We start from the raw sequence: 25150 nt of genomic DNA on the forward strand, positions 1-25150 counted from the left end.
CATTATGTCTAAAAATGCCTGTAATATTGTATCCATGTGAGTATTACTAGAATCAGTTGTTTTTGTAAGGTTTGCAAATACAAAAATTAGGTTTTACTCACTATGCCAGTTATTTAAACATAACTCCTAAACAACAAATGCAAACTGGCTAATAATGCCTGGAGATGTATCTTTGAGTTTTACTAAAATGTTCTTTTGTAAGGTTTGCAAAGACACAAGTTAGTTTTTTTTTACTCAATATGATAGTGTCACTGTCATACTAAATAAGAAAGTTGTATAAACATAATTTCAAAACTACACATGCAATCTGTCTAAAAATGCCTGTAATATTGAATCTATGTGAGTTTTACCAGAATCAGGTATTTTGGTAAGGTTTACAATTACAAAAATTAGGTTTTACTCATAATGACAGTATAACTGCCACATTCAATATGGCAGTTATTTAAACATAACCCCTAAACCACATGCAAAATGGCTTATAATGCCTGGAGATGTATCTTTGAGTTTTACTAGAAAACATATAATTTGTAAGGTTTTTTAAAGACACAAGTTAGTTTTTTTTACTCAATATAATAGTATAACTGTCATACTAAATGTATCCATTTTCTTCCGCTTATCCGAGGTCGGGTTGCGGGGGCAGCAGCCTAAGCAGAGAAGCCCAGACTTCCCTCTCCCCAGCCACTTCGTCCAGCTCTTCTCGGGGGATCCCGAAGCGTTCCCAGGCCAGCCGGCTGACATAGTCTTCCCAATGTGTCCTGGGGCTTCCCCGTGGCCTCCTGGCGGTCGGACTTGCCCTAACGAAAAAAGCAATTAAAATGTATTCAAACACAACTCCTAAACCAAACATGTGAAATGTCTAAAATGCCTGCAATATTGAATCTATGTGAGTTTTACTAGAATCAGTTGTTTTTGTAAGGTTTGCAAATACAAAAATTAGGTTTAACACTTAATGACAGTATAACTGCCACACTCAATTTGACAGTTATTAAAACATAACTCCTAAACTACACATGAACATTTTCTAATAATGCATGAAGAAATGTATCTTTTGTGAGTTTTACTAGTAACATTTTCTTTTGTAAGACACAAGTTAGTTTGTTTTACTCACTATGACTTTACTGTCACACTCAATATGACAGTTATTTAAACATAAATCCTAAACCGCACATGCAAAATGGCTAATAATGCCTGTAGAAATGTATCTTTGAGTTTTACTGGGAAAAATATTTTGTAAGGTTTGTAAAGACACAAGTTAGTTGTTTTTTTTTACTCAATATGACAGTATTACTGTAATACTAAATATGAAAGTTATATAAACACAACTCCAAAACCAAACATGCATTATGTCTAAAAATGCCTGTGATATTGTATCGGAGTTTTACTAGAATCAATTGTTTTTGTAAGGTTTGCAAATACAAAATTTAGGTTTTACTCACTATGACAGTTATTTAAACATAAATCCTAAACAACAAATGCAAATAGCTAATAATGCTTGGAGAACTGTATCTTTGTTATAGAGAGCCTGCTGACCAACAGCATCTCTGTCTGGACTGGAGCCTGCAGTGCCTCAGACTGGAAGTCTCTCCAGAGAGTGGTGAGGACGGCGGAAAAGATCTTCAGGAATCCTCTTCCTCCTATCCAGGAGATCGCAAAAAGCGCTGCCTGACCAGGGCTCAGAAAATTTGCAAAGACTCCTCCCACCCCCACCAAGGACTGTTTTCACTGCTGGACTCTAGAAAGAGGTTCCGCAGCCTCCGAAGCAGAACCTCCAGCTTCTTCCCTCAGGCCGTAAGACTCTTGAACGCATTATAATTAAATTATCCCCTCAACTCCCCTCAAAATGGATTAACTCGCTGGAATAAAAAAAACAACAATATAACATACACCCATAAACGTGGGCGCATGTGGAAAAAGTGCAATATATTTATCTGCACAATAATCTTTTTATTTATTTATATATATTTAAGTATATTTATTTATTTTATATGTATATTTATATATTATTTATTTATATATGCACCTTATTGCTTTTTTATCCTGCACTACCATGAGCTTATGTAACGAAATTGTGTTATCTATGCTGTAAAGTTCAAATTTGAATGACAATGAAAAGAAAGTCTAAGTCTTTACCAGAATAATGATCTTTTGTAAGGTTTGCAAAGACGCAAGTTATTTGTTTTTTTTACTCAATATGACAGTATAACTGTCATACTAAATATGAAAGTTGTAAAAACATAACTCCAAAACCAAACAAGCAATCCGTCTAAAAATGCATGTAATATTCAATCTATGTGAGTTTTACCAGAATCCGGTATTTTGGTAAGGTTTACAAATACAAAAATTAGGTTTTACTCATGACAGTATACCTGCCACATTCAATTTGACATTTATTTAAACCTAACTCCTAAACCACACCTGCACAATGGCTAATAATTCCTGGGGAAATGTCTCTTTGTGAGTTTTACTAGAAAAAATATATTGTGTAAGGTTTGTAAAGACACAAGTTAGTTTTTTTACTCAATATAACAGTATAGCTGTCATACTATATATAAATAAATAAATGGGTTGTACTTGTATAGCGCTTTTCTACCTTCAAGGTACTCGAAGCGCTTTGACACTACTTCCACATTTACTCATTCACACACTGATGGAGGGAGCTGCCATGCAAGGCGCTAACCAGCACCCATCAGGAGCAAGGGTGAAGTGTCTTGCTCAGGACACAACGGACATGACGAGGTTGGTACTAGGTGGGGATTGAACCAGGGACCCTCGGGTCGCGCACGGCCATTCTTCCACTGCGCCAAACATTACTCCAAAACCAAACATGTATTATGTCTAAAAATGCCTGTAATATTGTATCTGTGTGAGTTTTACTAGAATCATTTGTTTTTGTAAGGTTTTCAAATACCAAAATTAGGTTTTATTTACTTAGTAATTATTTAAACATAACTCCTAAACAACAAATGCAAAATAGCTAATAATACTTGGAGAGATGTATCGTTGTTATAGCGAGCCTGCTGACCAACAGCATCTCTGTCTGGACTGGAGCCTGCAGTGCCTCAGACTGGAAGTATCTCCAGAGAGTGGTGAGGACGGCGGAAAAGATCATCAGGACTCCTCTTCCTCCTATCCAGGAGATCGCAAAAAGTGCTGCCTGACCAGGGCTCAGAAAATTTGCAAAGACTCCTCCCACCCCCACCAAGGACAGTTTTCACTGCTGGACTCTAGAAAGAGGTTCCGCAGCCTCCGAAGCTTCTGTAGCAGCTTCTTCCCTCAGGCCGTAAGACTCTTGAACGCATCATAATTAAATTATCTCCTCAACTCCCCTCAAAATGAATTAACTCGCTGGAATGAAATAAACAATATAACATACACCCATAAACGTGGGCGCATGTGGAAAAAGTGCAATATATTTATCTGCACAGTAATCTATTGATCTATTTATATATATTTATTTATTATATATATATATATATATATATATATATATATATATAGTATTTATATATTATTTATATATATTTATGTATCGAAATATGCACCTTATTGCTTTTTTATCCTGCACTACGACATTTCGTTCTTATCTGTGCTGTAAAGTTCAAATTTGAATGACAATAAAAAGAAAGTCTAAGTCTAAGTCTTTACTAGAATAACGATCGTTTGTAAGGTTTGCAAAGACACAAGTTAGGTTTTTTTTTACTCAATGGTAATATACAGTATAACTGTCATACTAAATATGAAAGTTGTATAATCAAAACTCCAAAACCAAGCATGCAATCCGTCTAAAAATGCATGTAATATTGAATCTATGTGAGTTTTACCAGAACCAGGTATTTTGGTAAGGTTTACAATTAAAAAAATTAGGTTTCACTCATGACAGTATAACTGCCACATTCAATTTGACATCTATTTAAACATAACTCCTAAACCACGCATGCACAATGGCTATTAATGCCTGGAGAAATGTCTCTTTGTGAGTTTTACTGGAAAAAAAAATATTTCGTAATGTTTGTACCGACACAAGTTAGTTGTTTTTACTCAATATGACAGTGTTACTGTAATACTAAATATGAAAGTTATATAAACACAACTCCAAAATCAAACATGCATCATGTCTAAAAATGCCTGCAATATTGCATCCATGTGAGTTTTACTAGAATCAGTTGTTTTTGTAAGGTTTTTGCAAATACAAAAATTAGGTTTTACTCACTATGACAGTTATTTAAACATAACTCCTCAACAACAAATGCAAAATGACTAATAATCCATCCATCCATCCATCTTCCTCCGCTTATCCTAGGTCGGGTCGCGGGGGCAGCAGCTTAAGCAGGGAAGCCCAGACTTCCCTCTCCCCAGCCACTTCGTCCAGCTCTTCCTGTGGGACCCCGAGGCGTTCCCAGGCCAGCCGGGAGACATAGTCTTCCCAACGTGTCCTGGGTCTTCCCCGCGGCCTCCTACCGGTGGGACGTGCCCTAAACACCTCCCTAGGGAGGCGTTAGGGTGGCATCCTGACCAGATGCCCGAACCACCTCATCTGGCTCCCCTCGATGTGGAGGAGCAGCGGCTTTACTTTGAGCTCCTCCCGGATGGCAGAGCTTCTCACCCTATCTCTAAGGGAGAGCCCCGCCACCCGGCGGAGGAAACTCATTTCGGCCGCTTGTACCCGTGATCTTGTCCTTTCGGTCATAACCCAAAGCTCATGACCATACACTGAAAAAAGTGACTTTTTGGTGCTGTAAACTCTATTAGAGTAACTGTCATAATTTATACCTAATATATTTAACATTCAGTAAGAACTAGAGTTTTTTAAGTAAAATTAAACATTTTATTAACGTAATACATGAATTATGGGGGAAGAGTAAGTTTTACTTATGTTTCCTCATACTATTTAAATGTTTAATAGTTGTACGTACATAAACCTAAAAATATTACATAAACTTTACTCTGAAAATCTAATGTTTTGAAACGCATGCACGACGACGCATGCGCACAGCACAACAGGCTCCGGCCGTTAGGATCTCTTCACAGAGCACTGCAAGGTGTAGCGCCAGCAAGTCATTCCACAGGTAAGTTATTACGTTCTGTTTTAAATTTGTGATAATATACGTCTGCATGTAGTTTGACGCAAGATATGTAACTGCTCATAAGTTAATTAAGTTAAGTTAAGTAAGTAAGTAAGTAAGTTCAGTAAAAAAATTAGCATAACGCTACATTGGTCCGTGCTGGCCTGTAGTGGGAGGGCTGCAGTTTTTCCTGATACAAACTAAAGTTAACTAATATAAAGTTAGGATATTAAAAAACCACCAACCTAACGGTATAACTTTTATCAACTGACGTCAACATAGTAGAACATGGTATTGTTCTCTGTAAAACTTTTGGCGGCGACACTGAAGTAACGTTAACGTTAGTGAATTAATGTTAATTAATGTGCATTGGGAATGAGGGGGCGATACTGCTGAATGTTTGGGAGAAATGCCCAAGAATAGGTTTTTAAAACACACATTTACTGACAGAAGCGCCAGAGGTCTTTGAGAGCATCAGCTTGCGATTACAAAGAGACTTCGCTGGCAGTTTTCTTTCTTTTCTTTTTTTTTGACAAGAAGCTAGCTATCGGTGTGAACCCACAGCAACATGTTTTTGTAATTCAATGAAAGAATGGATTGTTCATTACAACTTCTACTCGCAAATAAATCTGTCATGTGTTAATTGTTTTATTTAGCTAGACAAAACAAAATGTTCATTATTGTTTATGATGTAGTTTATTTCTTATTGAAATATTTTTCCATCAACAGGAAGCAAATCAGAACAGAACATTATTCTCATAATTCAGGCAAGTAGAAAATAATGTATGCATTATATTGCTTTGTTATTTTCCCTTATTCATCCATCATAATGTCATATTAAAATTGTGGCTGAATATTTTAGACCATTGTTTTAATTGTGTCTCTTTATTTTCAGGGTGCCAGTGGACTTTGTGCAAGGGAGGTGCCGTGGGGATCAAGATGAGGCCGCTCCTGGACAGACTGAGTCAGGTGTGCTTGTTTTGCTTGTTCATACAGTATGTTTTACAGGGAGCTGGACCTACTTTTTTTCTCACTCACAGACACATACAGTATACACATACAGGACAAGCCTCACACTTGGTAGATTCCATGCCCTTGCACGCTCTGGGTCCATGCACTTAAAACACGAGCAAATATATGCACTTGTGTTTTCACTTGACAGTTCATTGTGTATATATAATGGTTATGTTCATGTTCTTAATCTGTTCACAGAAACAGAGCATTGAGATGAGGCGTGAAACCATTATCCGCAGCCTTATACTGTACCTTGGCGAGAAGGAAGAGGAACTTTTTGAAGACTGCTTGGTATAGCATTATTTTAATCATTTAAAAATATTTTTTAATGACACAGGTTAATTTAATGTTAAAGTTAAGAGGAAAGCAGACAAAGGAACATATATTCTTGTGTTCATTCTTCCCTGATAATGAAGTCACTTTGAATGATTCATGCAGTTCTATTATTTGTTTCTCAATAACATTCTTCTTTTTTGTTGTATATTGTATGCAGGAGGACAGCCGGAGTGATGTCAGTAACCACATCCTCAAAATACTCGTCGTCCACGGTGCTGATGAGGATTCAGTTGATGTCTCCATCCTTGTGGAAGGCCATGAGATTTTGCCAGGGTGCAACAGTACTGCGAAAGCTTGCTCACTGCTCATGGGACTGATTTATGCCCTGAACTTGGCATACCCTCCCACTTTGCGCTACACTTTTGAAGTCTTCCAAAAACTCATGCTGGAGCTGGATGGATTCAAACTGTCCCCAAAAGTAAACACCTTGAAGTTGAAGTTGCTTTCCTAAATGCATGTCATGACTTTGTCATCCTAGAGGAGGAAAATGACATCATTTATGGACCCTTGTTTAGGACGTAGCATCATGCATGGACTCTTGTGAAGAAATGCCAAGAATTAGCACTGAGTTCCAGTTCATCTTGGTTTACTAGTGGGTTGCCTGTCATAAATGTTTTTCATTTTTTGTCAAATAAGGTATCTGTTAATGACAGTAAAGATTGTATTCTTCAACAAGAATGGTTAGACACCTTAAGCTGTTTATTTTTAGTTGATTTTATTTCATTAATGTTTTAATTGCATACTTAAAAGTGCATTAGTCAGAGGACTGGTTTAAATGTTGAAATTGCACTTTTTCAGTGTAGTTTGTAAGATTTTAATTGCATATTTGAGAAGTGATTATGTTACCAGATCTATGTTGGACTTGGTGTATAATGTGTAATACTGTGTATTTGTTGTTTACCAGTCATACCAACCTTTGGATATTTTCTTTAAAAAATATACTATTACTACTATTTACTTTGAATACCTTTTGCTGGAGATACATCTTTAATTTACTGTTAGTACAAATTCTAATGCAGTACAATATAATGCACTTTTACTATTAACGCAGTACTTGTACAGTACATTCTGTTTTTCCCCCCATTTAAATAGGGGTATACATAATCCATACACCACTGCTCAAAGTTTAAGAGGCAGTTTCTGTCCTGACCCTCTCCCAGAAGTTGTTGAGTATTAGATTTCTGCAATGAATGTAGAAACTCTGTTTCAGAGGGTTGTAAGATTGAACTAAAAAGAAACTGTTTAATTGAATTGTAATTTAGTTGTGTGATATGTGATACATATATATTAAATGCATAGAGTATTGGTTAAATTTATTTGGTAACATTTATCAAAAGAAAACTGGCAATGATTACCTAATTTTAGTGAGTAATGTAAAGTAATGCAACCAAGTAAATTAAAATGTCAAGCACAAGAAAATAATTAAAATCTACTGAATTACTTCATAACAGCAAATACTACAGATATATAAAATTTACTTAAAATTTTGAGTAAAATGATGTTCCTGCCGATGAAATACAAGTAGACTTTACTTAATTTGTTTAAATAAATATAACTTAAAACTTGGATGTAATTAAGTAACTGTTACTTAATATCTTCACAAATGTTATGTTATATGGTAAGTAGAATTTACTTGATACTGGCAAGTGAGTGTTACTTGATATTGCAGCATTAAATTTTACTTAAATCATTTGCGTGCAAATACTTACAATAATTTTTTTAAGTAAATCTTATGAGTTATTTTTTTCAGTGTAGGTGAGGATGGGAACGTAGATCGACCGGTAAATTGAGAGCTTTGCCTTCCGGCTCAGCTCCTTCTTCACCACAACGGATCGATACAGCGTCCGCATTACTGAAGACGCCGCACCGATCCGCCTGTTGATCTAATAATGACTAATAATGCTTGGAGAAATGTATCTTTGTTAGATTTACTAGAAAAAATATATTTTGTAAGTTAGTTTTTTTTACTTAATATGACAGTATAACTGTCATACTAAATCCATCCATTTTCTTCCGCTTATCCGAGGTCCGGTTGCAGGGGCGGCAGCCTAAGCAGAGAAGCCCGGACTTCCCTATCCCCAACGACTTCGTCCAGCTCTTCTCGGGGGATCCCGAGGTGTTCGACAGCCCAGCCGGGAGACATAGTCTTCCCAATGTGTCCTGGGTCTTCCCCGCGGCCTCCTGCCCGTCGGACTTGCCCTAATGAAAAAAGCAATACAAATGTATTCAAACACAACTCTAAACCAAACATGTAAAATGTCTAAAAATGCCTGTAATATTGAATCTATGTGAGTTTTACCAGAATCAGGTATTGTGGTAAGGTTAACATTTACAAAAATTAGGTTTTACTCATAATAACAGTATAACTGCCACATTCAATTTGACATTTATTTAAACATAACTCCTAAACCACATGTGCACAATGGCTAATAATACCTGGAGAAATGTCTCTTTGTGAGTTTTACTGGGGAAAAAAATATTTTTTAAGGTTTGTACAGATACAAGTTAGTTTTTTTTATTCAATATGACAGTATTACTGTCATACAAAATATGAAAGTTATATAAACATTACTCCAAAACCAAATATGCATTATGTCTAAAAATGCCTGTAATATTGTATCCATGTGAGTTTTAGTAGAATCATTTGTTTTCATAAGGTTTGCAATTACAAAATATGGGTTTTACTCACTATGACAGTATACTGTCACACTCAATCTGACGATTATTTAAACATAAGTCCTAAACCACACATGCAAAATGGCTAATAATGCCTTGAGTTCTGTATCTTTGTGAGTTTTACTAGAAAAAATATATTTTGTAATGTTTGCAAAGACACAAGTTAGTTTTTTACTTAATATGACAGTATAACTGTCATACTAAATCCATCCATTTTCTTCCTGCTTATCCGAGGTCAGGTTGCGGGGGCAGCAGCCTAAGCAGAGAAGCCCAGACTTTCCTCTCCCCAGCCACTTTGTCCAGCTCTTCTCGGGGGATCCCGAGGCATTTACAGGCCAGCCAGGAGACATAAATAGATAGATAGATAGATAGATAGTACTTTATTGATTCCTTCAGGAGAGTTCCCTCAGGAAAATTTAAATTCCAGCAGTAGTGTACAAAATTGTAAAAAGTGATAAGTAAATAATGGGGGTATAAATTGAAACAAAATAGAAACATATTACAATAGAATAAAAATAAAAAGCAACAATGAGAATAAAAATATAACAGTAAAATAAGAATATAACAAGAGAAACTAGGCAGTAGTGACCATGTTTTGAAAAAATATTGCACTCTTATTGATTTGCATCCCCTGTCATCCTAGTAGCCCCCCTCCCCCAGAGAAGAGTTGTACAGTCTAATGGCGTGTGGGACAAAGGACAGCCGCCTCAGGAAGTACAGCTCTGTCCTTTCCTGTACAAGTGGTCTGTGTTAACAGTCCAGTCCAGCTTATTGTCCACCCACACCCCAAGGTACTTGAATGATAGTCTTCCCAATGTGTCCTGGGTCTTCCCCGTGGCTTCCTGCCGGTCGGCCTTGCCCTAACGAAAATAGCAATAAAAAATGTATTCAAACACAACTCCTAAGCCAAACATGTAAAATGTCTAAAAATGCCTGTAAAATTGAATCTATGTTTTACTAGAATCAGTTGTTGTTATAAGGTTTGCAAATACAAAATTAGGTTTTACACATAATGACAGTATAACTGCCACACTCAATATGACAGTTATTTAAACATAACTCCTTAACCACACATGAAAAATGTCTAATAATGCGTGAAGAAATGTATCTTTGTGATTTTTATTAGAAACGTTTTCTTTTGTGAGGTTTGCAAAGACACAAGTTAGTTTTTTTTACTCAATATGACAGTGTAACTGCCACACTCACTATGACAGTTTTTTAAACATAACTCCTAAACTCATACTTGCCAACATTGAGACCTCCGATTTCAGGAGGTGGGGGTGGGGAAGGCATGGTCGGGGGTGGGGTGGGGGCGTGGTTGGGGGTGTGGTTAAGAGGGGAGGAGTATATTTAGAGCTAGAATTCACCAAGTCAAGTATTTCATATATATATATATATATATATATATATATATATATATATATATATATATATATATATATATATATATATATATATATATATACACACATATATAAAAAAAACTTGACTTTCAGTGAATTCTAGCTATATATATATATATATATATATATATATATATATATATATATATATATATATATATATATATATATATATATATATGTATGTGTGGGGAAAAAAATCACAAGACTACTTCATCTCTACAGGCCTGTTTCATGAGGGGTTCCCTCAATCATCAGGAGATATAAGACATATATATATATATATATATAAATATATATATATATATATATATATATATATATAAAACAAATACTTGAATTTCAGTTTTCATTTATTTACACATATACACACACATAACACTCATCTACTCATTGTTGAGTTAAGGGTTTAATTGTCCATCCTTGTTCTATTCTCTGTCACTATTTTTATAACCATGCTGAACACCCTCTCTGATGATGCATTGCTGTGTGGCACGCACAAAAGTGCTTTCATCAAATGCACGAGAGTCTGGAATTTTCCATCCCTCCCGAGCATGGCCAAAAACCGGTCAATCTTTGCTTCCTGAGGAAGATCTTCACTGCCAAGCACTTGGTATTCCACTACTTCTCCCCGGAGGCTATCCAGGTCCAATCGCAGCTGCGGCTTGGAACTTATAAGCGTGTTTCTTCATCTTACTCGTCGTCGGCGTCGCCATGGCTGTATCTTCCGCGTTCTTCTGCTTCGTCTCCTTGTTGTGTGCGCAGTTGTGCACTGCACTCTCTAAAAGCCCTGGATGTTATTGTCACATATGCATGTACAGTAGATGGCAGTATTGCCCTGTTTAAAGAGTGTCACAACATTGCTGTTTACGGCAGACAAACTGCTTTACGGTAGACGAAAACGTGACTGCTGTTGTTTTGTGTTGTTACCGCGCTGGGAGGACGTTAATGAAACTACCTAACAATAAACCCACATAAGAAACCAAGAACTCGCCCTCGATCATTCTACAGTTATAACGTGATCGGGCAGGCATGTTGTTTATATCGTGGGAAAGCAGACGTGAATACAGGCTGTCCTCACTCAGATCAGCCTGAATTTCGGGAGATTTTTGGGAGAAAATTTGTCCCGGGAGGTTTTCGGGAGAGGCGCTGAATTTCGGGAGTCTCCTGGAAAATCCAGGAGGCTTGGCAAGTATGCCTAAACTACACATAAAAAATGGCTAATAATGCCTGAAATAAGGCATTCTTGTGAGTTTTACTCGAAACATATGCTTTTTTAAGGCTTGCAAACACAAAAAGTATTTGTTTTCCTCAATATGACAGTAAAGTTCTTAAAATCCTGAGATAATGCGAAATAAGCAAAAACATTGTATTCCATCATAATTCCTACACCAAATAAGCAAAATGTCTAAAAATGCCTGTAATATTGAATCTGTGTGAGTTTTACTAAAATCAGTTGTTTTGGTAAGGTTTACAAATACAAAAATGAGGTTTTACTCTTTATGACAGTTATTTAAACATAACTCCATCCATCCAGCCATCCATTTTCTTTCGCTTATCCGAGGTCGGGTCGCAAGCAGGTCGTAAGCAGGGAAGCCCAGACTTTCCTCTCCCCAGCCACTTCGTCCCGGGGGATCCTGGGGCGTTCCCAGGCCAGCCGGGAGAGATAAGCTTCCCGTTTCCTGGGTCTTCCTGGGCCTCCTACCGGTCGGACGTGCCCGAAACACCTCCCTAGGGAGGCGTTCGGGTGGCATCCTGACCAGATGCCCGAACCACCTCATCTGGCTCCTCTCGAAATGGAGGAGCAATGGCTTTACTTTGAGCTCCTCCCGGATGACAGAGCTTCTCACCTTATCTCTAAGGGAGAGCCCCGCCACCCGGCGGAGGAAACTCATTTCGGCCGCTTGTACCCGTGATTTTGTCCTTTCGGCCATGACACAAAGCTCATGACCATAGGTGAGGATGGGAACGTAGATCGACCGGTAAATCGAGAGCTTTGCCTTCCGGCTCAGCTCCTTCTTCACCACAACGGATCAATACAGCGTCCGCATTACTGAAGACGCCGCACCGTTCCGCCTGTCGATCTCACGATCCACTCTTCCCTCACTCGTGAACAAGACTCTGAGGTCCTTGAACTCCTCCACTTGGGGCAAGATCTCCTCCCCAACCCGGAGATGGCACTCCACCCTTTTCCGGGCGAGAACCATGGACTCGGACTTGGAGGTGCTGATTCACATCCCAGTCACTTCACACTCGTCTGCGAACCGATCCAGTGAGGGCTGAAGATCTTGGCCAGGCACTGCTTCCTCATAGGAAGACATGTTGGTGGGATTAAGGAGGTCTTCGAAGTATTCCCTCCACCGATCAATAACAGCTGCAGTAGAGGTCAGCAGCGCACCATCCTCACCATACACGGTGTTACAGTGCACTGCTGCCCCCCCTTGAGCCGGCGGATGGTGGTCCAGAATCGCTTCGAAGCCGCCTGGAAGTCGTTTTCCATGGCTTCTCCAAACTCCTCCCATGTCCGAGTTTTTGCCTCTGCGACCGCTGAAGCCGCACTTCGCTTGGCCTGTCGGCTGCCTCTGGAGTCCCATGAGCCAAAAGGACCCGATAGGCTCTTTCTTCAGCTTGACGGCATCCCTCACTGCTGGTGTCCACCAGCGGGTTCTAGGATTACCGCCACGAGAGGCACCAAACTCCTTGCGGCCACAGCTCCAATCAGCCGGCTCGACAAGAGAGGCACGGAACATGGTCCACTCAGACTCAATGTCCAGCGCCTCCCTCGTGACATGTTCAAAGTTCTTCCGGAGGCGTTCCCAGCAAACCCTCACAATGCGTTTGGGCCTGCCAGGTCTGTCAGGCATCCTCCCCCACCATCGCAGCCAACTCACCACCAGGTGGTGATCGGTAGAAAGCTCCGCCCCTCTCTTCACCCGAGTGTCCAAAACATGAGACCGCAAATCCGATGACACAACTACAAAATCGATCATGGAACTGTGGCCTAGGGTGTCCTGGTGCCAAGTGCACATATGGACACCCTTATGTTTGAACTTGGTGTTTGTTATTGACAATCTGTGACGAGCACAAAAGTCCAATAACAAAACACCACTCGGGTTCAGATCCGGGCGGCCATTCTTCCCAATCACGCCTCTCCAGGTTTCACTGTTGTTGCCAAGATGAGCATTGAAGGCCCCCAGTAGAACGAGGGAATCACCCGGTGGAGCACTTTCCAGTACTCCCTCGAATGAATCCAAAAAGGGTGGGTACTCTGAGCTGCCGTTTGGCGCGTAAGGCCAAACAACAGTCAGGACCCGTCCCCCCACCCGAAGGCGGAGGAAAGCTACCCACTGGTCCACTGGGTTGAACTCCAACGTGCAGGCTTTGAGCCGGGGGGACACAAGAATTGCCACCCGAGCCCGTCGCCTCTCAACGCAAGCATTATAACTCCAAAACAACAAATGCTAATAATGCTTGGAAAAATGTATCTTTGTTAGTTTTACTAGAATAATAATCTTTTGTAAGGTTTGCAGACACAAGTTTTTTTTTTTTTTTTACTCAATATGACAGTATAACTGTCATACTGAATATGAAAGTTGTATAAACATATCTCCAAAACCAAACATGCAATCCATCTAAAGATGCCTGTAATATTGAATCTATGAAAAATAGTTTTTTTACTCAATATGACAGTATAACTGTCATACTAAATCCATCCATTTTCTTCCGCTTATCCGAGGTCGGGTTGCGGGGGCAGCAGCCTAAGCAGAGAAGCCCCAGCCACTTTGTCCAGCTCTTCTCGGGGGATCCTGAGGCGTTCCCAGGCCAGCCGGGAGACATAATCTTCCCAATGTGTCCTGGGTCTTCCCCGTGGCCTCCTGCCGGTCGGACTTGCCCTAAACACCTCCCTCGGGAGGCGTTCGGGTGGCATCCTGAGCAGATGCCCGAACCACCTCATCTGGCTCCTCTCAATGTGGAGGAGCAGCGCTTTACTCTTAGTTCCTCCCGGATGACAGAGCTTCTTATCCTATCTCTAAGGGAGAGACCCGCCACCCGGCGGAGGAAACTCAATTTGGCCGCTTGTACCTGGGATCTTGTCTTTTCGGTCATAACCATGACCATGGGTGCAGGATGGGAATGTAGATCGACCGGTAAATTTATAGCTTTTAATTCTGGCTCAGCTCCTTCTTCACCACAATGGATCGATATAGGGTCCTCATTACTGAAGACGCCGCACCGATCCGCCTGTGGATCTCATGATCCACTCTTCCCTCACTCGTGAACAAGACTCCTAGGTACTTGAACTCCTCCACTTGGGGCCATCTAGTATGTGCCATCGCCTCCTCAACCTGGAAATGGCACCCCACCCTTTACCGGGCAAGAACCATGGACTCGGACTTGGAGGTGCTGATTCTCATCCCAGTCGCTTCATACTCGGCCATCCAATGAGAGCTGGAGATCCTGGCCAGTTGAAGCCATCAGGACCACATCAACTGCAAAAAGCAGAGACCTGATCCTGCAACCACCAAACCGGATCCCCTCAACGCCATGACTGCAATTCTGTCCATAAAAGTTAACAACAGAATCGGTGTCAAAGGGCAGCCTTGGCGGACCAAGGCTGCCCTACACTGATCATACAGGGAGCGACCCGCCACAATCAGACAGTCCGATACCCCATACTCTTGTCTTTGAGCCGGGACGACAACAAGAATTGCCACCCCAGCCTCTCATTGCTTGCAACGCCATAGTGGAAGAGAGTCCAGCCCCTCTCGAGAGAACAGGTTCCTGTGCGTCGAAGTGAGTCCAACTATATCTAGCTGGAACTTCTCCACCTCGCACACCAGCTCAGGCTCCTTCCCTCCCAGCGAGGTGACATTTCACGTCAGAAGAGCTAGCTTATGTAGTCGATGATCGGACCGCCAAGTGCCCTGCCTTCGGCTGCCGCTCAGCTCACACTGCACCCGACCTCTATAACCCAGCCCATGAGTGGTGAGCCCATTGGAGGAGGGAACCACGTTGCTTCATTGAGCTGAGCCAGCCGACAGGCGCTCGCCATCGTGCCCCACCTCTGGGCCTGGCTCCACAGGGGAGCCACGGTGACCCGCGTCCGGGCGAGGAAAAATCTAGGACCTCGATTTGTACTTTTCATAAAGGTCTTTGAGCTGCTCTTTGTCTGATCCCTCACCTAGGACCTATTTGTCTTGGGAGAGCCTACGAGGGGGCATAGAAGCCCACAGACAGCATAGCTCCTAGGATCAGTGGGCCCCGCAAACTCCTCTACCACGATAAGGTGGCGGCTCAGAAAGGAGGTTATATAAACATAACTCCAAAACCAAAAATGCCTAAAAATGCCTAAAATATTGTATCTGTGTGACTTTCACTAGAATGGGTTGTTTTTGTAAGGTTTGTAAATACAAACATTTGGTTTTACTCACTATGGTAAATGGGCTATACTTGTATAGCGCTTTTCTACCTTCAAGGTACACAAAGCGCTTTGACACTATTTTTACATTCATCCATTCACACACACATTCACACACTGATGGCGGAAGCTGGCATGCAAGGCCCTAACCACAACCCATCAGGAGCAAGGGTAAAGTGTCTCCCTCAAGGACACAACGGACGTGACGAGGTTGATAGAAGTTGGGGATCGAACCAAGAACCCTCAGGTTGCTGGAACGGCCACTCTCCCAACTGCGCCACGCCTTCCCCATGTATACTGTCTCTGTCTCTGTATCTGACAGTTATTTAAACATAATTCCGAAACCACACATGCAAAATGGCTAATAAGAGAAATGTATCTTTGTGAGTTTTACTGGAAATAAATATTTTGTAAGGTTTGCAAAGACACGTCTTTTTTTTTTTTTTTAACTTAATATGACAGTATAACTGTCATACTAAATATGAAAAGTTATAAACCTAACTCCAAAACCAAACCTGCATTATGTCTAAAAAAAACATGTAATATTGTATCTTTGTGAATTTTACTACAATCAGGAGGTTTTAAGGTTTAAAAATACAAAAATTAGGTTTTACTCATAATGACAGTATAACTGCCACACGCAATATGACAGTTATTTAAAAACTCCTAATCCACACAAGCAAAATGGCTATTGATGCCTGAAATAATGCATCCTTAGGAGTTTTCCTCGAAACATATGCTTTTTTAAATCTTGCAAACACAAAAAGTAGTTTTTTACTCAATATGACAGTAATGTTCTTAAAATCCTGAGATAATACGAAAAAAGCAAAAAAAAAATGTATTCCATTATAATTCCTAAACCAAACATGCAAAATGTGTAAAAATGCCTGTAATATTGAATCAATGTATGTCTTACTAGAATCAGTTGTGTTTGAAAGGTTTGCAATTAGAAGAATTAGGTTTTTTTCACCATGACAATGTACACTCAATATGACAGTAAGTTAAACATAACTCCTAAACTACACATAAAAATGAGCTAATATTGCCTGAAATAATGCATTCTTGTGAGTTTTACTCGAAACATATGCTTTTTTAAGGCTTGCAAACACAAAAAGAAGTTTTTTACTCAACATGACAGTAATGTTCTTAAAATTCTGAGATAATGCGAAAAAAGCAATAAATGTATTCCAACATAATTCCTAAACCAACAATGCGAAATGTCTTAAAATTTCTGTAATATTATATCCATGTGAGTTTTACTAGAATCAGTTGTTTTAGTAAGGTTTGCAAAAACAAAAATTAGGTTTTACTCTTTATGAAAGTAAACTGTCACACTCAATATGACAGTTTTTTAATCAAAACTCCTAAACTATTAATGCAAAATGGCTAATAATGTTTGAAATAATGGATCCTCGGGAGTTTTCCTCGAAACATGTGCTTTTTTTAAGGCTTGCAAACACAAAAAGTATTTTTTTACTCAATATGACAGTAATGTTCTTCAATTCCTGAGATAATGCGAAAAAAGCAATAAAAATGTATTCAATCATAATTTCTAAACCAAACATGCAAAATGTGTAAAAATGCCTGTATTATTGAATCCATGTGAGTTTTACTAGAATCAGTTGTTTTAGTAAAGTTTGCAAAAACAAAAATTAGGTTTTACTCTTTATGAAAGTAAACGTCACACTCAATATGACAGTTTTTTAATCATAACTCCTAAACTACTCATGCAAAATGGCTAATAATGTTTGAAATAATGGATCCTTGGGAGTTTTCCTTGAAACATATGCTTTCTTCAGGCTTGCAAACACAAAAATTATTTTTTTACTCAATATTACAGTAATGTTCTTAAAATTCTGAGATAATGCGAAAAAAGCAATAAAAATGTATTCCAACATAATTCCTAAACCAACAATGCAAAATGTGTAAAAATGCCAGTAATATTATATCCTTGTGAGTTTCACTAGAATCAGTTGTTTTAGTAAGGTTTGCAAAAGCAAAAATTAGGTTTTACTCTTTATGAAAGTAAACTGTCACACTCAATATGACAATTTTTTAATCATAACTCCTAAACTACTCATGCAAAATGGCTAATGGTGTTTGAAATAATGGATCCTTGGGAATTTTACTCGAAACATATGCTTTCTTAAGGCTTGCAAACAAAAAGTATTTTTTTACTCAATATGACAGTAATGTTCTTAAAATCCTGAGATAATGCGAAAAAAGCCATAAAAATGTATTCAATCATAATTTCTAAACTAAACATGCAAAATGTGTAAAAATGCCTGTATTATTGAATCCATGTGAGTTTTACTAGAATCAGTTGTTTTAGTGAAGTTTGCAAAAACAAAACTTAGGTTTTACTCTTTATGAAAGTAAACTGTCACACTCAAAATGACAGTTTTTTAATCATAACTCCTAAACTACTCATGCAAAATGGCTAATAATGTTTGAAATAATGGACTCTTGGGAGTTTTCCTCGAAACATATTCTTTTTAAGGCTTGCAAACACAAAAAGTATTTTTTTACTCCATATGACAGTAATGTTCTTAAAATCCTGAGATAATGCGAAAAAAGCCATAAAAATGTATTCAATCATAATTTATAAACTAAACATGCAAAATGTGTAAAAATGCCTGTATTATTGAATCCATGTGAGTTTAGCTAGAATCAGTTGTTTTAGTAAGGTTTGCAAAAACAAAAATGAGGTTTTACTCTTAAAGAAAGTCAACTGCCACACTCAATATGACATTTATTTAATCATAACTCCTAAACTACACATGCAAAATGTCTAATGATGCCTCAAATAATGCATTCTATGGAGTTTTACTCGAAACATATGCTTTTTCAAATCTTGCAAACAAAAAGTAGCTTTTTACTCAATATGACAGTAATATTCCTAAAATACTGAGATAATGCGAAAAAAGCAATGAAAATATATTCAATCATATTTTCTAAATCAAACATGCAAAATGTGTAAAAATGCCTGTAATATTGAATCCATGTGATCTTTACTAGATTAGGTTGTGTTTGAAATTTTTGCAAATACAAAAATTTGGTTTTTTTCACCATGACAATGTACACTCAATATGACAGTAAATTAAACATAACTCCTAAACTACACTTAAAAATGAGCTAATGTTGCCTGAAATAATGCATTCTTCTGAGTTTTACTCGAAACATATGCTTTTTAAGGCTTGCAAACACAAAAAGTAGTTTTTATTCAATATGACAGTAATGTTCTTAAAATTCTGAGATAATGCGAAAAAAGCAATAAAAATGTATTCCAACATAAATCCTAAACCAACAATGCAAAATGTCTAAAAATGCCTGTCATATTAAATCCATGTGAATTTTACTAGAATCAGTTGTTTTAGTAAGGTTTGCAAAAACAAAATATAGGTTTTACTCTTTATGAAAGTAAACTGTCACACTCAATATGACAATTTTTTAATCATAACTCCTAAACTACTCATGCAAAATGGCTAATAATGTTTGAAATAATGGATCCTTGGGAGTTTTCCTCGAAACATATGCTTTCTTAAGGCTTGCAAACACAAAAAGTATTTGTTTTACTCAATATGACAGTAATGTTCTTTAAATCCTGAGATAATGCAAAAAAAGCAATACAAATGTATTCAATCATAATTTCTAACTTAAACATGCAACATGTGTAAAAATGCCTGTATTGTTGAATCCATGTGAGTTTTACTAGAATCAGTTGTTTTAGTAAGGTTTGCAAAAACAAAAATTAGGTTTTACTCTTTATGAAAGTAAACTGTCACACTCAATATGACAGTTTTGTAATCATAACTCCTAAACTACTCATGCAAAATGGCTAATATTGTTTGAAATATTGGATCCTTGGGAGTTTACCTCGAAACATATGCTTTCTTAAGGCTTGCAAACAAAAAGTATTTTTTTACTCAATATGACAGTAATGTTCTTAAAATCCTGAGATAATGCGAAAAAAGCCATAAAAATGTATTCAATCATAATTTCTAAACTAAACATGCAAAATTTGTAAAAATGCCTGTATTATTGAATCCATGTGAGTTTTACTAGAATCAGTTGTTTTAGTGAAGTTTGCAAAAACAAAACTTAGGTTTTACTCTTTATGAAAGTAAACTGTCACACTCAAAATGACAGTTTTTTAATCATAACTCCTAAACTACTCATGCAAAATGGCTAATAATGTTTGAAATAATGGACTCTTGGGAGTTTTCCTCGAAACATATTCTTTTTAAGGCTTGCAAACACAAAAAGTATTTTTTTACTCAATATGACAGTAATGTTCTTAAAATCCTGAGATAATGCGAAAAAAGCCATAAAAATGTATTCAATCATAATTTATAAACTAAACATGCAAAATGTGTAAAAATGCCTGTATTATTGAATCCATGTGAGTTTAGCTAGAATCAGTTGTTTTAGTAAGGTTTGCAAAAACAAAAATTAGGTTTTACTCTTAAAGAAAGTCAACTGCCACACTCAATATGACATTTATTTAATCATAACTCCTAAACTACACATGCAAAATGTCTAATGATGCCTCAAATAATGCATTCTATGGAGTTTTACTCGAAACATATGCTTTTTCAAATCTTGCAAACAAAAAGTAGCTTTTTACTCAATATGACAGTAATATTCCTAAAATACTGAGATAATGCGAAAAAAGCAATGAAAATATATTCAATCATATTTTCTAAATCAAACATGCAAAATGTGTAAAAATGCCTGTAATATTGAATCCATGTGATCTTTACTAGATTAGGTTGTGTTTGAAATTTTTGCAAATACAAAAATGTGGTTTTTTTCACCATGACAATGTACACTCAATATGACAGTAAATTAAACATAACTCCTAAACTACACTTAAAAATGAGCTAATGTTGCCTGAAATAATGCATTCTTGTGAGTTTTACTCGAAACATATGCTTTTTAAGGCTTGCAAACACAAAAAGTAGTTTTTATTCAATATGACAGTAATGTTCTTAAAATTCTGAGATAATGCGAAAAAAGCAATAAAAATGTATTCCAACATAAATCCTAAACCAACAATGCAAAATGTCTAAAAATGCCTGTCATATTAAATCCATGTGAGTTTTACTAGAATCAGTTGTTTTAGTAAGGTTTGCAAAAACAAAATATAGGTTTTACTCTTTATGAAAGTAAACTGTCACACTCAATATGACAATTTTTTAATCATAACTCCTAAACTACTCATGCAAAATGGCTAATAATGTTTGAAATAATGGATCCTTGGGAGTTTTCCTGGAAACATATGCTTTCTTAAGGCTTGCAAACACAAAAAGTATTTGTTTTACTCAATATGACAGTAATGTTCTTTAAATCCTGAGATAATGCAAAAAAAGCAATACAAATGTATTCAATCATAATTTCTAACTTAAACATGCAACATGTGTAAAAATGCCTGTATTGTTGAATCCATGTGAGTTTTACTAGAATCAGTTGTTTTAGTAAGGTTTGCAAAAACAAAAATTAGGTTTTACTCTTTATGAAAGTAAACTGTCACACTCAATATGACAGTTTTGTAATCATAACTCCTAAACTACTCATGCAAAATGGCTAATATTGTTTGAAATATTGGATCCTTGGGAGTTTACCTCGAAACATATTCTTTCTTAAGGCTTGCAAACACAAAAAGTATTTGTTTTACTCAATATGACAGTATTGTTCTTAAAATCCTGAGATAATGCGAAAAAAGCAATAAAAATGTATTCAATCATAATTTCTAAACTAAACATGCAAAATTTGTAAAAATGCCTGTAATATTGAATCCATGTGAGTTTTACTAGAATCGGTTGTGTTTGAAATTTTTGCAAATAAAAAAAATAGTTTTTTTTTCACCATGACAATGTACACTCAATATGACAGTAAATAAACATAACTCCTAAACTACACATAAAAATGAGCTAATATTGCCTGAAATAATGCATTATTGTGAGTTTTACTCGAAACATATGCTTTTTTAAGGCTTGCAAACACAAAAAGTAGTTTTCTACTCAATATGACCGTAATATTCCTAAAATCCTGAGATAATGCGAAAAAAGCAATACAAATGTATTCCATCATAATTTCTAAACCAAACAGGCAAAATGTCTAAAAATAACTGTAATATTGAATGCATGTGAGTTTTACTAGAATCAGTTGTGTTTGTAAGGTTTGCAAATACAAAAATTAGGTTTGAGAGTATACTGTTACATTTAATATGACAGTTATTTAAACATAACTCCTAAACAACAAATGCAACATGGCTAATAATGCCTGGAGATGTATTTTTGAGTTTTACTAAAATGTTCTTTTGTAAGGTTTGCAAAGACACAAGTTAGTTTTTTTTTTACTCAATATGATAGTATCACTGTCATACTAAATAAGAAAGTTGTATAAACATAATTTCAAAACTACACATGCAATCCGTCTAAAAATGCCTGTAATATTGAATCTATGTGAGTTTTACCAGAATCAGGTATTTTGGTAAGGTTTACAATTACAAAAATTAGGTTTTACTCATAATGACAGTATAACTGCCACATTCAATATGGCAGTTATTTAAACATAACCCCTAAACCACATGCAAAATGGCTTATAATGCCTGGAGATGTATCTTTGTGAGTTTTACTAGAAAACATATAATTTGTAAGGTTTTTTAAAGACACAACTTAGTTTTTTTACTCAATATAATAGTATAACTGTCATACTAAATGTATCCATTTTCTTCCGCTTATCCGAGGTCGGGTTGCGGGGGCACCAGCCTAGGCAGAGAAGCCCAGCCACTTCGTACAGCTCTTCTCGGGGGATCCCGAAGCGTTCCCAGGCCAGCCGGCTGACATAGTCTTCCCAATGTGTCCTGGGGCTTCCCCGTGGCCTCCTGCCGGTCGGACTTGCCCAAACGAAAAAAGCAATTAAAATGTATTCAAACACAACTCCTAAACCAAACATGTGAAATGTCTAAAATGCCTGCAATATTGAATCTATGTGAGTTTTACTAGAATCAGTTGTTTTTGTAAGGTTTGCAAATACAAAAATTAGGTTTAACACTTAATGACAGTATAACTGCCACACTCAATTTGACAGTTATTAAAACATAACTCCTAAACTACACATGAACATTTTCTAATAATGCATGAAGAAATGTATCTTTTGTGAGTTTTACTAGTAACATTTTCTTTTGTAAGCATTGCAAAGACACAAGTTAGTTTGTTTTAGTCACTATGACTTTACTGTCACACTCAATATGACAGTTATTTAAACATAAATCCTAAACCGCACATGCAAAATGGCTAATAATGCCTGTAGAAATGTATCTTTGAGTTTTACTGGGAAAAATATTTTGTAAGGTTTGTAAAGACACAAGTTAGTTGTTTTATTTTTACTCAATATGACAGTATTACTGTAATACTAAATATGAAAGTTATATAAACACAACTCCAAAACCAAACATGCATTATGTAAAAATGCCTGTGATATTGTATCTGTGAGTTTTACTAGAATCAATTGTTTTTGTAAGGTTTTCAAATACCAAAATTAGGTTTTATTTACTTTGACAGTTATTTAAACATAACTCCTAAACAACAAATGCAAAATAGCTAATAATGCTTGGAGAACTGTATCTTTGTTATAGAGAGCCTGCTGACCAACAGCATCTCTGTCTGGACTGGAGCCTGCAGTGCCTCAGACTGGAAGTATCTCCAGAGAGTGGTGAGGACGGCGGAAAAGATCATCAGGACTCCTCTTCCTCCTATCCAGGAGATCGCAAAAAGTGCTGCCTGACCAGGGCTCAGAAAATTTGCAAAGACTCCTCCCACCCCCACCAAGGACAGTTTTCACTGCTGGACTCTAGAAAGAGGTTCCGCAGCCTCCGAAGCTTCTGTAGCAGCTTCTTCCCTCAGGCCGTAAGACTCTTGAACGCATCATAATTAAATTATCTCCTCAACTCCCCTCAAAATGAATTTACTCGCTGGAATGAAATAAACAATATAACATACACCCATAAACGTGGGCGCATGTGGAAAAAGTGCAATATATTTATCTGCACAGTAATCTATTGATCTATTTATATATATTTATATATATTTATTTATTATATATATATATATATATATATATATATATATATATATATATATATATATATAGTATTTATATATTATTTATATATATTTATGTATCGAAATATGCACCTTATTGCTTTTTTATCCTGCACTACGACATTTCGTTCTTATCTGTAATGTAAAGTTCAAATTTGAATGACAATAAAAAGAAAGTCTAAGTCTAAGTCTAAGTCTATACTAGAATAACGATCGTTTGTAAGGTTTGCAAAGACACAAGCTAGGTTTTTTTTTACTCAATGGTAATATACAGTATAACTGTCATACTAAATATGAAAGTTGTATAATCAAAACTCCAAAACCAAACATGCAATCCGTCTAAAAATGCATGTAATATTGAATCTATGTGAGTTTTACCAGAACCAGGTATTTTGGTAAGGTTTACAATTACAAAAATTAGGTTTCACTCATAATGACAGTATAACTGCCACATTCAATTTGACATCTATTTAAACATAACTCCTAAACCACGCATGCACAATGGCTATTAATGCCTGGAGAAATGTCTCTTTGTGAGTTTTACTGGAAAAAAAATATTTCGTAATGTTTGTACAGACACAAGTTAGTTGTTTTTACTCAATATGACAGTGTTACTGTAATACTAAATATGAAAGTTATATAAACACAACTCCAAAATCAAACATGCATCATGTCTAAAAATGCCTGCAATATTGCATCCATGTGAGTTTTACTAGAATCAGTTGTTTTTGTAAGGTTTTTGCAAATACAAAAATTAGGTTTTACTCACTATGACAGTTATTTAAACATAACTCCTAAACAACAAATGCAAAATGACTAATAATCCATCCATCCATCCATCTTCCTCCGCTTATCCTAGGTCGGGTCGCGGGGGCAGCAGCTTAAGCAGGGAAGCCCAGACTTCCCTCTCCCCAGCCACTTCGTCCAGCTCTTCCTGTGGGACGCCGAGGCGTTCCCAGGCCAGCCGGGAGACATAGTCTTCCCAACGTGTCCTGGGTCTTCCCCGCGGCCTCCTACCGGTGGGACGTGCCCTAAACACCTCCCTAGGGAGGCGTTCGGGTGGCATCCTGACCAGATGCCCGAACCACCTCATCTGGCTCCTCTCGATGTGGAGGAGCAGCGGCTTTACTT

Source organism: Nerophis lumbriciformis, linkage group LG17 (assembly GCF_033978685.3).
Source record: "Nerophis lumbriciformis linkage group LG17, RoL_Nlum_v2.1, whole genome shotgun sequence".
NCBI classification, from domain to species: Eukaryota; Metazoa; Chordata; class Actinopteri; order Syngnathiformes; family Syngnathidae; genus Nerophis; species Nerophis lumbriciformis.